This window comes from Labrus mixtus, chromosome 5, assembly GCF_963584025.1.
Source record: "Labrus mixtus chromosome 5, fLabMix1.1, whole genome shotgun sequence".
NCBI classification, from domain to species: domain Eukaryota; kingdom Metazoa; phylum Chordata; class Actinopteri; order Labriformes; family Labridae; genus Labrus; species Labrus mixtus.
In genome coordinates, this window is record NC_083616.1 from 7252418 (window position 1) to 7263897 (window position 11480).

At 44.1% G+C, this 11480-nt stretch overlaps 1 long non-coding RNA gene across 1 annotated transcript; it reads left to right on the forward strand.

Moving 5' to 3' along the window:
• Positions 1-4094: 4094 nt before the first annotated feature.
• On the forward strand, positions 4095-4866 carry LOC132974960 (uncharacterized). Its single transcript, XR_009673171.1, has 3 exons — positions 4095-4353; positions 4436-4580; positions 4720-4866. It is a non-coding gene; the product is annotated as an uncharacterized LOC132974960 (long non-coding RNA).
• Positions 4867-11480: the final 6614 nt, after the last annotated feature.

Below are 11480 nucleotides of genomic sequence, written 5' to 3' on the forward strand. Positions count from 1 at the left end.
TTCTCTCCCTCCTTCTCTCCCTTCTCTCCCTCCTTCTCTCCCTCCTTCTCTACCTCCTCTTCTTACTCCTCCTCTCCCTCCTTCTCTCCCTTCTCTCCCTCCTCTCCCTCCTTCTCTCCCTCCTTCTCTCCCCCCTCTCCTTCCTTCTCTCCCTCCTGTCCCTCCTTCTCTCCCTCCTCTCCGTCCTCTACCTCCTCTACCTCTTCATGCTCCTTCTCTCCCTTCTCTCCCTCCTTCTCTCCCTCCTCTCCCTCCTTCTCTCCCTCCTCTCCCTCCTTATCTCCCTCCTTCTCTCCCTCCACTCCCTCCTTCTCTCCCTCCTCTCCCTCCTCTCCCCCCTCTACCTCCTCCTCTCCCCCCTTCTCTCCCTCCTCTTCTCACTCCTTCTCTCCCTCCTCTACCTCCTCCTCTCCCTCCTTCTCTCCCTCCTTCTCTCCCTCCTCTCCCTCCTCTCCCTCCTTCTCTCCCTCCTCTTCCTCCTCTCCCTCCTCTCCCTCCTCCTCTTCCTCCTCTTCTTGCTCCTCCCCTCCCTCCCCTCCCTCCTTCTCTCCCTCCTTCTCTCCCTTCTCTCCCTCCTTCTCTCCCTCCTTCTCTACCTCCTCTTCTTACTCCTCCTCTCCCTCCTTCTCTCCCTTCTCTCCCTCCTCTCCCTCCTTCTCTCCCTCCTTCTCTCCCCCCTCTCCTTCCTTCTCTCCCTCCTGTCCCTCCTTCTCTCCCTTCTCCCCCTCCTTCTCTCCCTCCTCTCCCCCCTCTACCTCCTCCTCTCCCCCCTTCTCTCCCTCCTCTTCTCACTCCTTCTCTCCCTCCTCTACCTCCTCCTCTCCCTCCTTCTCTCCCTCCTTCTCTCCCTCCTCTCCCTCCTCTCCCTCCTTCTCTCCCTCCTCTTCCTCCTCTCCCTCCTCTCCCTCCTCTTTCTACTCCCTCCTTCTCTCCCTCCTCTCCCTCCTTCTCTCCCTCCCCTCCCTCCTCTCCCTCCTTCTCTCCCTCCTCTCCCTCCACTCCCTCCTTCTCTCCCTCCTCCACTCCCTCCTCCCCTCCCTCCTCTCCCTCCTTCTCTCCCTCCTCTTCCTCCTCCCCCCTCCCCCCCTCCTCCCCTGCCTCCTCTTTCTCCTTCTCTCTCGCCTCTTGTTACTCCCTCCTCCACTCCGCCCTTCTCTCCCTCCTCGCCTCCCTCCTCCCCTCCTTCCTCTCCCTCCTTCTCTCCCTCCTCTTCCTCCTCCCCCCTCCTCCGCTCTTCCCCTGCCTCCTCTTTCTCCTTCTCTTGTTCCTCTTCTTCCTCCTCCCTCCTCCTTCTCGTCATCAGAAGAGACCGGCTGCACGGGCGAAAGGAGAGCCTCCACGGAAGTGTCATCTTCCTCCTCTTTCTCCGTCTCTCTCTCCTCTTGTTACTCCCTCCTCCACTCCGTCCTTCTCTCCCTCCTCACCTCCCTCCTCCCCTCCTCCCCTCCCTCCTCTCCCTCCTTCTCCTCCTCTTCTTGCTCCTCCTCTACCTCCTTCTCTCCCTCCTCTTCTTGATCCTCGTCTTCCTCCTCTCTCTCCTTCTCTCCCTCCTCTCTCTCCTTCTCTCCCTCCTCTACCTCCTTCTCTCCCTCCTCTCTCTCCTTCTCTCCCTCCTCTACCTCCTTCTCTCCCTCCTCTCTCTCCTTCTCTCCCTCCTCTACCTCCTTCTCTCCCTCCTCTACCTCCTTCTCTCCCTCCTCTTCTTGATCCTCGTCTTCCTCCTCTACCTCCTTCTCTCCCTCCTCTCTCTCCTTCTCTCCCTCCTCTACCTCCTTCTCTCCATCCTCTACCTCCTTCTGTCCCTCCTCTCCCTCCTCTACCTCCTTCTTTCCATCCTCTACCTCCTCCTCTCTCTCCTCTCCCTCCTCTAACTCTTCTTGCTCCTCCCCTCCCTCCTCTCCCTCCCCCCTCCTCCCCCCCGTCTTCTCTCTCCTCCTCTGTTAGGTATCATCAGAAGAGACCGGCTGCACGGGCGGAAGGAGAGCCTCCACGGAAGCGTCATCGTCCTCCTCTGGCTCCTCCCCTCCCTCCTCTACCTCCTTCTCTCCCTCCTCCTCTACCTCCTCTCCCTCCTTCTCTCCCTCCTCTCCCTCCTTCTCTCCCTCCTTCTCTCCCTCCTCTACCTCCTCCTCTCCCTCCTCTACCTCTTCTTGCTCCTCCTCTCCCTCCTTCTCTCCCTCCTCTCCCTCCCCCCTCCTCCCCCTCCACTTCTCTCTCCTCCTCTGTTAGGTATCATCAGAAGAGACCGGCTGCACGGGCGGAAGGAGATCCTCCACAGAAGCGTCATCTTTCTCCTCTACCTCCTCCCCTCCCTCCTTCTCTCCCTCCTCCTCTCCCTCCTCTCCCTCCTTCTCTCCCTCCTCTCCCTCCTTCTCTCCCTCCTCTACCTCCTCCTCTCCCTCCTCTACCTCTTCTTGCTCCTCCTCTCCCTCCTCTCCCTCCTTCTCTTCCTCCTCTCCCTCCCCCCTCCTCCCCCCCGTCTTCTCGCTCCTCCTCTGTCAGGTATCATCAGAAGAGACCGGCTGCACGGGCGGAAGGAGATCCTCCACAGAAGCGTCATCGTCCTCCCGCTCCTCCCCTCCCTCCTTCTCTCCCTCCTCTCCCTCCTTCTCTCCCTCCTCTCCCTCCTTCTCTCCCTCCTTCTCTCCGTCCTCTACCTCCTCCTCTCCCTCCTTCTCTCCCTCCTCTCCCTCCTTCTCTTCCTCCTTCTCTCCATCCTCTACCTCCTTCTCTCCCTCCTTCTCTCCCTCCTCTACCTCCTCCTCTCCCTCCTCCTCCTCTCCCTCCTTCTCTCCCTCCTCTCCCTCCTCCTCTCCCTCCTCTCCCTCCTCTACCTCCTTCTCTCCCTCCTTCTCTTCCTCCTCTCCCTCCCCCCTCCTCCCCCTCCTCTTCTCGCTCCTCCTCTGTTAGGTATCATCAGAAGAGACCGGCTGCACGGGCGGAAGGAGAGCCTCCACGGAAGCGTCATCTTCCTCCTCTACCTCCTCCCCTCCCTCCTCTCCCTCCTCCTCTCCCTCCTCTCACTCCTTCTCTCCCTCCTCTACCTCCTTCTCTCCCTCCTCTACCTCCTCCTCTCCCTCCTCTACCTCCTCCTCTCCCTCCTCTCCCCCCCTCTTCTCACTCCTCCTCTGTTAGGCATCATCAGAAGAGACCGGCTGCACGGGTGGAAGGAGAGCCTCCACGGAAGCGTCCTCACTAGAGATAAGCTCCCGTGTTGAGTAGAATATGATAAGATAGAATAAGATAAGTTAAGTTTAGATAAGTTTAGATAAGTTAAGTTCAGATAAGTTTAGATACGTTTAGATAAGTTAAGTTCAGATAAGATATTCTTGCAGACTAAGGTTGTGATGTGTGATGTAGTTTTCTCTCTTTAGCTCTTTGGGCACTTCCTGTTTGGTCTGATGACTTGGCATTTGATAACATCTCGCTCCTCTTTAGCTCCACCCTCTCCTCCAAATATGGTCACAGAAGAAGAAGTTGAATTTCAAAAATATATTTCAGCATTGTAATAAGCATCTCCAGCATACGTCGTGGTTCTCATATAGCGCTCCTCCTCAGCTCCTCTCTCTCCTCAAAACATGGTCACCTGTGGCTCCAGGTAACAAAAGTTTTTAAAACCTGAACAATAGAAAACTGGAAACTTGAAAACATAGTCAGGGGATATTGATGTGATGTTGTGATTTTTTCAGATTTGATGTTTTTTCACATGATGTTGTGTTAATGTGTAAATATGTCATGTTGTGTTATATTACGTAATGTGTTGTCTTGTATTTTGTTGTGTTGTTGTTTGATTTTTTCAGATATTATGTTTCTATATTATATTGTGTTTATGTCTTATGTTGTGTTATTCATGTCATGTGTTGTCCTGTATTTTGTTGTGTTGTTGTTTGATTTTTTTCAGATATTATGTTTCTGTATTACATTGTGTTTATGTGTTATGTGGTGTTATTCATGTCGTGTTGTTTTGTTTTGTTGTGCAGTGTTGTGTCTTGTTGTGTCTTTGTGTGTTACGTTCTGTTGTGATGTGTTGTCTCGTTTGTGTTTTGTTTTGTTGCGTCTTGTTGTGTCTTGTGTCTTTGTGTGTTACGTTCTGTTGTGATGTGTTGTCTTGTTTGTGTTTTGTTTTGTTGCGTCTTGTTGTGTCTTGTGTCTTTGTGTGTTACGTTCTGTTGTGATGTGTTGTCTCGTCATGTGATCTGATCTGATGTGATGTGATGATTAATGATGTGACATAATATCAGGTCATGTGATGTGAGCTACATTTTGTTTCATCAAAATGAACTTTTTGGTTCATTGAATGTCCCAGCGTCTCTTTGATTCATTCCCTCAGCGGACAGGTGGGATCTAAAAAAGGTGAGTTTGATTCCTACACAATGTTTGTTTTCAGCATGGGATCCTTTTTGATTCTTTTTTTTTTTGTTTTTTTTTTCTTTAGGAACAGGAGCTGAAATCTAAAGAAGAGCCCTGAACAACAGAACAGAGGAGACAGGAAGCAGCACAGAGGACACAGACAGGATGAGATTGAATGAACAGACCGACAACGAGAAAGAAGAAGAAAAGACGAGAGACAAGTGTCAACGGTAACTTAATGAAAACAGCTCTGAATATATTCATAAGAAAACATGGCTCACTTTGAGGAACATTTTTCTGACATTAGATGAACTTCATTTTATTTGTGATGTATGTTCACTAAACCATTTTATTATTTGTTTGTTTCAGCTGAGACCTCAAAGCAAACAGAGGAGTCCATTTAAAGAGGAGACGGACGAGTTTGGAGACAACAAGAGGTCGGCACAACATTTAGAATCAGCTGCAAAAACAGAGTTTGCAAATCAAATCTGAATAAATATAGAACCATGAATAATCTCTTCTGTCAACTGTTGGTATTTTCTCTTTATTTTGATGTAGGGGTCATTTATATATCCTTAATAATATCACCTTATTAAGGAAAAAAATGGTTTTCTCAAACATGTTTAATATCCTGACTCTGAATTATTTAATTTGAAGTTTATGTTTTGCTGCTGTTATCATACCCAATATGATGCAATCGTGAAATCCAACAGAGGTTTTCAAGTACATATTTGACAAAATATCTGTTGAAAGACATTTATATTTTCTTTTGGAGAAAGATCCACAGTGGAGAGTAATTGTGTCTGTATTGTGTCAAACGATATCAAAACATGGAAGAAAAAAGAAACTCTTTCCATTGTTACAACCCGGCTCTGAGGCTGCAAGAAAAACAGGAGTCGAAGACGAGCTCTACCAAAATAACACCACATTTATTTACAATGATCAAATGTGAGAACAAGGTGAGAGAGAGAGCGTCTGTCCTGAGAAGAGGATTATATGGATGAGGACTGCACCGGGCCAAGGTGCAGCTCATCCCCTGATTAAGACCCCGCCTTGACCTGAACCTGTAACAGAAAACAAACCAGCAGCACGGTGTGGAGGGCTCGTCACACCAGAGTCACATATTTATTTTGTCTTTCAGCACTGCTCCTTCAATACAACATTTTTAATAATGACAATTCATTTGAGCTATTGTAAAAATGTTCTCCATATAATGAGAAATCCCTGGGTGTTATACAAATGTGTTATACAAATGATCTTTGACTTGATGAAAGTTGACATTTCTCCAGGATAATGTTTCACAAACCGTTTCAAATCAAACTGAGACCTGACAACTTTTCATACAGCATATAACATACTTAAAGACACAGGTCGTTTATAACATCCTTAAATCTTTGGATCCAATGCAATGAAACAAAGTGTTTTTAATGACAGGTTGAGAATATTTGCTGCAAAAAAAAAGGTCTATTCCATCTTCAGGAACTCTTTTTAACAACAAAGTCAAAGAAATGATTACTCGTGTATTAATCCTGGTTTCTTTCCAACACACACAAATTTGTTCTTTGTGTTCAAAGCAAATAAACTTCTGTAACAAATATCCCCTAGCTCTAATTTACAAGAAAAAGATTGTACAAGTCCAGGACTTTACAGACCAATTGCATTAAAATGTGCAAAATAATGGAGAAAATGATCGATTACATGTTTACATGGCAAATAAAGGATACATGTGTAAATATCATGTGGTTTAAGGAGAGGATCCAGCTTTGGGACATGATATTAGGAAAGTGCATGTAAGCAGTAGATTGAAACTAGGACACAATAGGAAATAGACAATGGGAAAACATAACATGGTCGGCCTAAAGAAAGTTCAAATTACGAGATAAAAAGTCATGTTGGCCAAATGAGAAAGGCCAAAGTCAAAATAGTGTGATAAAAAAAGTAATTGAGATAGAAAGTCAGATTTACATCAAAATGTCATAATGTCATAATGTAAGACAACAACCATCATTCTGAAATGTAAAAAAAGTCCATTGCATGTCTATGACAGTGTCACAATATTAACTCACTACGGGGAAACATTTTCATCTTAAGCAGGGTCCTGTGTTTTGTGGACATATGCTGAATTTTCAAAAAGAAAAAGCTACAGTAGTTCAAATGGAATAAAAAGGTCCTTGCACATCTTAAAAGTTTGCCCATGAAGGCAGAACAGCAACAAGGCAAGACTAAGCCTTGCACACATGGGCAAGAAACTGTCACGAAGTGGAAAACAAGGAACTGGACCCAATTGCAGATATGGAATTAAAATATTTAATTAAAAAGATTTTAAAAAAAACAAAAAAAAAAACGTTCACAATCCGAAAAAGGGAAACAAGGAGCCACCATGCAAACACTGTGAGTCACTCAGAAGCACAGGTAAGTATTTTTTTATTTTTTATTATTAGATGCAATAGCGTGACAAACTGGGGACATATACATGACAAAAAAACAAACAGACAAGGTCAGGACAGCTATGACAAAATACTATAAAAAAAATAAAGACAGCAAAATACTGAGACGTGCATGAGTTGCATTTGAAAATATATAAATCAGTATGAGCATCTATAAAGAGCTATATGTTGATGTTTTGAGCCATGGTGGCTGGTGTTCTTCTATATTCTGAAAAGTATCTTAAGAGATAAAGGTTTTATCTTTGCTATCATGAATTACCTCAGTGAGGTATGTAGAAATTATGACACATGACATATGAATACAAGGGGGTTTTGGCTACATATTAAACCCATCCTATGATTTCATTTTTGTAGGACAATATGCAGCAAATAAGGCGTTGGTACTTGGATTGGCCGGCTCACGGACTAATAGAGTTCACCGATTGGCTCACTTACAAACTCATAAAATCACTCAAAGACAACAACAGAAAGTTAACCCTCTAACTATCTTTCAATAACTTTATATTTTGAGTTACACCTCCACTACATATATGTTCATTTTAAAATAAAGAAATGTGTCATAGTTAAACCTGGGCTACACTTAGCAATATCATCAAGCAGGTGTCCTAAAGAAACATTATATTGTTTTTTACTCAGTCATTCGTTCCACTCTATCACAATCAGGTGATCTCTTAGCAGGTCCTCGGTGCGATTCCCCCTGAGTCTTCCTTCTAGTTAACAATAACTTAAAGGTTTGTGAAATATTGTGTTTTCAATACTGTTATTGGTGTGCAAAAAATAATCTTCTATAGGTCATCTATATAACATTTAATGAGGCGCACAAACATGGTGTGGATAATGATTGTAGATGGTTTATAAACCAATTATTAATCATTGATAAAATATTTATTATCTATCTAAAAAATATTTATAGATGCTTTACAAAGTATCAATAAGGGATTATAATCTTCAGTTCCAACTTTATAATAACCATCCAAATAATGTTAATAGACGCTTTATAAAATATTTACAAACCATGAACAAATATCTGGTCCATGTGTCTCTGTAATGTTTATAGATGTTTTATAAACCATCTCTTAAAGGTTTATAAATCATTTGGTCATCATTAACAAACACTTCATAAAGTGTATGAAATGTTATAATGTGTGCATCAATAAACTGTTAATATAACATAAATTATAGCATTACAAATCATTAGCAAACATTATTAACTATCATTTCATTGTTTGTTAACAGTAAATAACTATTAACTAATGGTTAATTTACTATCTATTTACCCTTCTGTGTGTGCAGACCGTACAAAGTCATACTTTATATCTACATGTTTGCTTCTCTGCTGCATACTGTCCAGCAAGTAGACTTCGGCGTCTCCCCTCATCTTCGCCATCCCGCTCACCTTGGTTCCGTCGGCAAGCTCGATCGTGTGGCCTTCAGGTCTGAAGCTCTTATCAACTGTCTTGAACTTTTTGGGGTCGTTGATCATGTGTGTTGTGGCGCCGCAGTCGACCATGAGACCCTTCTTGTTTCCTCTTTGTGTCGGACAGTCACTTATTTTAAAGAAACAGAACGATGTCGGCTCTGCCTCCGTTTCTCCATTAGCTTTCTTTACATACTCACAGTCTTGTCCTCGGCCGCGCCCCCTTCCTCGCTGTGGTGTGTCCCATTTTCGTTCTTCCCTTCTCGCTTGGAATCCGTCATGACATGTCCTTGCCATGTGCCCCTTTTTACCACATGTCTAACACTCGACATCAGCCAGGTTCATTTTCTTTCCTCTTCCTCTTCCACGTGCCCTTGTTGCCCCGCTAGTCTTCATCACGTTGTCTTCTACATTTCCGTCACTCTTCCCATATTTTTCAGTACTCTCATAACTTTGCAGTTTTGTTTTAAACTCGCTGAACGTTACAATGTCATTTGTCTGGGTGATGTGCACAACGAATGGCTTGTATGAATCAGGTAGCCCCTTTACTACCATTGCTATCTGAAGACCATCACTAATATGCTCGTCTGCTCTTCTCAATGATGTGAATATAGTCTCTGCTCAAATTATGTAGTCAGTTACAGTTTCATTGCATCCTTATGGAGCGAGGAAAGTTCACAATACAAACTCACAACGCAGGGTTTGTCCTTTCCCGCATAGTGCCCGCGAAGAATCTCAAGTGCTCTTCTTCCATCACGTTTCGCGTCCCTCATTACCAATGGCAAACTCTTGTTGTCTAGACATTGCACCAACTCTGCATATGCCTCTCCGTTCTTTGTCTCATCTTGCGCGAGGGCTTCTTCGTCGTCCTCGTCTATCTGCGGGTCCTCCCCTGCGCGTAACTCCATGTGCGCGAGGAACCTCTTTTCCCAGAGCTCGTAGTTTTTCTCATCACCGTCGAATAAAAGTCTGAGCCACGTTTGGCCTGCATGACTGGGCCCATAACCTGTTACGTTAGACATTTCTGCAGCAGTCTTTCGCGTCCTTACAGTCATCCAAAGTGGTTAGCTAATACCATCTAGTGGCTAATATCAACAGAAGAAAAACACGTCCGCTATCATCTCTTTTGGTCTGGGAACTCCCTCTGACCTCTTAACGGTGCACGCAGGCACGCATGCTCTAATAATGACGTCACTGGGTGGGCTATTTAACATGGCTTTGCACTTACATTCAGTAATATGCTTAACAGTTTTCCATCACAATTATAAGTAGGCTAATAATCTCAGGCTGCTTGCAGTGTAGGTACCGTAGACTGTAATAATAAGGTAAGTACCACCAGCAGTAAAGGTACATGCTAAGTCCTACAGTGGGCGTGCGCTTCTTGTGGCAATGAGCCCAGGAGGAGGGGCCCATTTTGAATGTAGTGTTTACATGTTGCAATGAATATTTCTCACTCTATTCTTTTTATTAAATTAGTTGTAAGTAGATAGAAAGTGATTGAACTTAGCAGCAGTACATATTGTGTTTTAATAACTTTTTAAGAAGAGCCTACAGATTGAGAAAGCCTCAGGTTTTCTTGGACCTTGTTCCACAGGTGTAGGGAGGGTGGTAAGGGCAAACGCTGCTAACAATCAGGACAATGATAAATAAAGCACATATCATTTATTTGATGTTGCTTTGTAAGTCAGACCATTCCTGCTTACCTGCTGCACTGTGGAAGAGACCCCTGTTAATATCACTATGTGAGGGCTGTGCTTAGCTTTGGAAACATATTAGAACATTTTTCTTATTTAAAGCAGATGTTTCATTGTTCAAATTTCTCATGCAAGATGGAGAATTTGAAGTTTATTTTAAAGTCAGCACGAGCGGCAGAGTCCTCCCTGTCCCTCACTCAGGTTTGCATTTCTTTTGTTTATATTCAGATCATCATGCACAAGACTCTGAGAAACATTGCTCATATTCTGTGGATGCACACAAACATATGAATCAGAGGAACTTAAACCTTCTTTTACCCACTGGTTCATCTTTATTTTTCGTGTCTTGATGCTTTGGCTCCTTATTTTTTATCCACAAACTATTCCAACATTAAATGCACTAACTTTATTTGTCAGCTACACAAGACAAGGCTAGTAAAAGGGACTGGACCTTAAACTGGGATGAGCTTTTATATGAAGTTTACAGTATTTAAGTCAGAGTTGTATTTTCTATTGTTGTCTCAAGAGTTGTCCAACAGGTTGCTCAACCCTCCTCCTCTCTCTCCCCTCCTCCAGCTCCTGGTTCTAATCTCTTCATAAAGTTATCCTGATGATGTGGTGGAGTGGTTCCTCTTGAGATGTTCTCTGTGATAGAGGCATATCGATTGAGTCGTGGTGAGGCTGACCCCTCCATCCTGTCAGTGATTAAACCTCGGGGGATGGTCGACCAATCAATCCATGAGTTCACCTCCTGATGAGTCACACACTGACTGACCACCTCCTATAATGACGGCTGGATAATTAGCTGTTTCTCATTGAAGGGCATCAACTCTTCAATAATTTATTTCACCTTTTTATTCTGAAGGATGGAAGAAGACTTTGTCCTGTTGTTCAGGGATCGACTGCTCATGTCTGACTCTGTGTGACAGCAGAACAGATTTAGAGAACGACTTTAAAACATCGTCAGAGTCCACTAACACATACGCAGGTTTGTTTTAGAGATATGTCTTCTCTTAATCCACACACACACACACACACACACACACACACACACACACACACAGTTCATTCTTCATGTAACAAAGTAAAAATATAACTTGGAAAACTCTCAAATCGAGGATCAGTCTTTCAAACGTACATTAAAGGAAGGATATGCAACTTTTGGATCCAGCAGATGTCGCCCTTGAGCACCAGCATGAAACCAAAACAACTGGCGCTGCATTGTTGTGTTAGCATGCTGATGCTAGCGATCTTTATTATGCTCGTAGCTTCACACTGCATGTAAATTTAAACGAAATGACCGTGATCTAGAAACACTTATTGTGGCATTCAAATAAGCAGTGAGTACAGTATGTTATTCTTCTTTTCTCTAGTCCCTCAATTAACAATTTTTATACGCGGCCAGCAGTCCTGTCCATGTAAACACGGTGTAGATACAGCTCGGAAAGCTTGGAAAGCATCACAGACAGCGGGACCCGGGTGTCACACTCAGTTATTTTCAGATATACTTGATTTCTGCTACATTAAGTGTGAAAAAATCGCATATTCCTCCTTTAACATTCACCTTGCCAT